Here is a 4,468-nt window from a genome sequence, read left to right as displayed (position 1 = left end):
CTGGTCTCAAGCAAGCCTCTGGCCTCAGCCTCCCATAGCAGTGAGATTACAAGCATGAGCCACTGTGCTAGACTGTGGGGAAATCCTTTTGAGCAGGCTTTGTGAGGCGTTCACCTTCTGGAGGTTACAGGTGACTTCCCCTTCTCTGTGCGGGCAGGGCCGCCTCACCACACTTCCCCAGGACTTCAGGGAACACGCTCTTGAGACTTGGAAATGAAAAGGGATCAGCCCAGCCTGGAGGAACAGTGATGCTGGTATCCAAGCCTTTCCCCTTGCCTGCACTTCCAGAGAAGATTTGAAGACACACTCAGTGGAAACTGATCGAGCCCCAGCCCTCCCTGACCCAGAGTAGGCCACCAAAGTTCCCTCACTCCATGTGGCACACGGGCTCACGGGATTTTCTCTGTCTGCGATCATCCACGTCGACACCTGCTGCCCGGGTGCAATCGTGAGTCCCCTCGGTCTCTCCGCAGCGTCTCGCTGTAGATGATGATTTACAGTCACACTCCCATGAAGCTGCTGTTTTATTCTCCTACTGATGAAGTCAGCTTCAGGGTGTATTTGCCATCAAACCTTTTAAGACTGGAGGGCAGCTCCCAAATATCACATGACGCCTGGTCTGAAGCAGAGAAGATCCGCTCAGCATGAGGTTGAATCCCAAGCCAGCATCTCCGTGGGCTCCAGGACAATCCTATAAAAACGACTCCCTTTGTTCATTGTTCACCTCAGGGAGGAGAATTCCGTCTGAAAATGAGCGTGACTTCACTGGCACCCGCGTCCGTGGCACAGCCCTGTGCTGAGCTCCACAGACCTGCAGTCCATCGCCTCCCCTCGGAGTGGGCCTGTGGCTGCAGACAGCGTTATCCAAAGAAGACATCCTGAGTAGATGAATGGAACAAACTGGAAACTCCAGAAAGAAGCCCTTCTTTACATTTCTGGTGTTTGGCTTAAATGGAAGGTGCCAAGGCAGGGCAATGGGGAGAAATGGAAGCATTTCTAATGAATGTGCTGCAGCAGCTTGATAACCACATGCCAAACACACACACACAGCTCAGTACCACATAGAAAGCAATGCAGAATCCATCACAGACCTCATATTTAGAGAGAAAACTTTAACATTCCTAGAAAACTCAATAGAATATGTTTTTTTAACACTAAGTATACAGTTGACCTCTTAAATTGGCTAAGAGCACAAAATGTAACAGGGAGAAGGTCTGTTTCAAATAAATTAAAATCTATTGTGTTTTAAAATTTTCCCCAAGTGAGACATATACACACCCACAAAAGTAGTGTGTGAAGGAAAGCTGTCATACAGGAGTTGTGTCCTGAATTCTTCAACGAAATAGGAAATAGGAATTAATTGAGTTGGCAACACATTGTTGAAATAGGAATTAATAGAGTTGGCAACACATTAATAATTTTTTTTTTTTTTTGAGATGAAGTCTCGCTCTGTTGCCCAGGCTGGAGTGCAGTGGCCGGATCTCAGCTCGCTGCAAGCTCCGCCTCCCAGGTTTACACCATTCTCCTGCCTCAGTCTCCCAGGTAGCTGGGACTACAGACGCCCGCCACCTCGCCTGGCTAGTTTTTTATTTTTTATTTTTTTATTTTTTAGTAGAGACGGGGTTTCACCGTGTTAGCCAGGATGGTCTCGATCTCCTGACCTCGTGATCCGCCCGTCTTGGCCTCCCAAAGTGCTGGGATTACGGGCTTGAGCCACCGCGCCTGGCCCACATTAATAATTTTTTAAAATTGTATCTTAAAATGTTGCATGGCACAAAGCTATAGTATATAAAGTATTGGTAGGTACAAATGGAAAAGTCTGTACAACTTTTAGCAAAAATGCTTTTGCAGAAGAGCAAATTAAAATAATGCAAACAGAATACCGAGGTGACTACAGCTAGACATCAGAGCTACAACTTCTCATATCTGTGTCAGAAAATCCTGTTTATCCAGAATAGACTAAAATTTCAGGACCAAACATGGACTTTTTAACAGTTCTTACTTTACCCATTTTAAATTCTTTTATCTCCCCACCACCCGGCTCAGTAATTCAGCAAGATCCAGCAGAAAAAGGACTACCTTTAGAATTGGCTATTTAATGTTTCTTCCTATGGTGAGACTGTCATGGAGCCTGGACATTGCAGGCTCATGCGTCCATGACCAGTGTCCCACTGGGGTTAAAACTCATCAATAGACTTGGTGAACTCGGCTTCCCGCTGCTGTTTTATTCTCCTACTGAAGTCAGCTTCAGGGTGTATTTGCCATCAAACCTTTTAAGACTGGAGGGCAGCTCCCAAATATCACCAGAATCCACGCCTGTAGGCTCTTTTCTGTGGGCCACGAGAAAGATGATCTCCTTAAATGAGGTCTAAATGGTCAGAATTCCCTTCATCACAGAAGAGGATACGACGCAGAAAGCCAAAACGGGCTTGGACTCTGGAAAGGGATGCGTATATGTCACAGCCACTATGGCAAAGCAACAGGAGATTGTATAGATAGTGAGGTGACTGTCGATTAGACAAAAATTCTCCACATATTTGTATTTTTCCAGAAGTGCCTTTTGGCAGAATCATCCAGAGTTTTCACAGCTGATCCATCCCGCTTGTCAATTTTTACAGGCATATCATCTGTCTTCCACTTACCCAACATGCAGCTACAGCCTCTGCCTGTCCCGCAGGTAGAATCCCCGCCAGTCCCACCACCGCCTCCACCACTGCGGCGCCTCCCGCCCATGCAGCTGCTGCCGCCATCTCGTCTGCCTCCGTGTCTCCCTCCATAGGATATCTTTGGGGTCTTCTGTTAGGCAATGTTTTCTTTGATAGATACCAAAAACACTATTTCCAAAAAAAAGAATAAATTTGACTTTAAGCATTTAAAAATTTCCCTTCAATTGACACCATTAAGAGAATGAACATATAAGCCACAGACTGAAATAAAATATTTACAAGTCATATACTTGTAGCCAGAATATTTAAAGAATTTTCAAAACTCAGTAACAAGAAAACTCTGTTTTCAATTGAGCAAAAGATTTGAACACAAAACTTCCCCAAGGCCGTAATATGAATGACAAAGCACATGGTGCCCAGCATCATTTGCCATCAGGGATCCACAAGCAAAAACCACAATAAGATAGCATGGCACCCATGTTAGAAAGGCTACAATAAAAAATGATTTGCAATGTAAACCAGGCACAGTGGCTCACACCTGAAATCCCAGCACTTTGGGAGTCCAAGGAGGCAGAAGGATTGTTTGAGGCCAGGAGTTTGAGACCTGGGCAACCTATGTCTAAAAAAAATAGTTTTTACAAAGATGAACAATACCAAGTGTTGGTGAAGAAGTGGGAGAACTGGAAGTCTCATCCATTGCTAATGGGGATGAAAGATGATGCCACATTACCAAGCAGTTTGGCAAACCTTCTGATGCTGAGTAGGTACTTATGATATGACCCAATGCTCTCACTCCCCGATTCTTACCCAAGAGCAATGAAAGCAAGACTCTGTCTCTTAAAAAAAAATTTAAAAAAGATGAACAATACCAAGTGTTGGTGAAGAGGTGGGAGAATTGGAAGTCTCATCCATTGCTCATGGGGGTGAAAGATGATGCCACATCGGCAAGCACTCTGGCAAAGCTTCAGATGCTGAGCATATACTTATCATATGACCCAGCACTCCCACTCCCAGGTTCTTACCCAGGAGCACCAAAAACAGTGTGTGTGCACATGTAGCAGGTTGTTTTTCTTTGCTAGAGATTCCACAAGCAGGAACAACACATGGGGTGTTGGAACAAGAAATGTATTTTCTCACATATCTGGAGGCTGGAAGTCCCAGAGCACGGTGTCTTCAGGGTTGGTTTCTCCCAAGGCCTCTGTCCTTGCCTTGTAGACGGCCACCTGTTCTCTGCGTCCTCCCACAGTCTTCCCTCTGTGTGTGTCTCTGTCATAATCTCTGCTTCTTAGAAGGACACCAGTCACTCTGGATTAGTGTTTACCCTAATAGCCTCATCTAACGTCAGTTACCTCTTTCAAGACCCTGTCTCCACATATAGTCACATTCTCAGATACTGGGTGTCAGGATGTCAACCTGTGAATTTGGAGGAAGATACAGTTCAGCCCATAATACAAGGATTGGGAGGAAGGGTGATGTCCCACCACTGAGATCCTGTTCCATGTCCAGGCCACCTTGAAGCACCATTACTCAGAACTGACTAGTAATGAACTTGAATTTTGTTTGAGAATAAGTTGAATGTCAACAAGGTCTTTGTTCGTCCTATGAATTGTGCTTCACTTTTCCACAGGAAGCAGATGATGCCCCGAGTCCATCTTCACTTGGGTAAGTTTGTAAGTTTAATGGGAATATTTTATCTGTCTGTAACATAGTTGTACCCTTGCCTTAACTCGAATTACTTAGGAAAATACGTCCTCTATTTAATGTCTTCAAAGAAACTGATGACATAATGGAAAGTAGAAATG

The 4,468-nt window shown here is 44.9% G+C and overlaps 1 pseudogene; it reads right to left on the bottom strand.

Annotated features, from left to right (window-relative positions):
• Positions 1–2,091: 2,091 nt before the first annotated feature.
• LOC108515210 (signal peptidase complex subunit 2 pseudogene) lies at positions 2,092–2,733 on the bottom strand (annotated as a pseudogene).
• Between the last annotated feature and the right edge of the window lie 1,735 nt (positions 2,734–4,468).

This window comes from Rhinopithecus bieti, unplaced genomic scaffold (assembly GCF_001698545.2).
Source record: "Rhinopithecus bieti isolate Rb0 unplaced genomic scaffold, ASM169854v2 scaffold_35303, whole genome shotgun sequence".
Classification (NCBI taxonomy): domain Eukaryota; kingdom Metazoa; phylum Chordata; class Mammalia; order Primates; family Cercopithecidae; genus Rhinopithecus; species Rhinopithecus bieti.
This window is presented reverse-complemented; position numbering and strand designations above follow the sequence as displayed.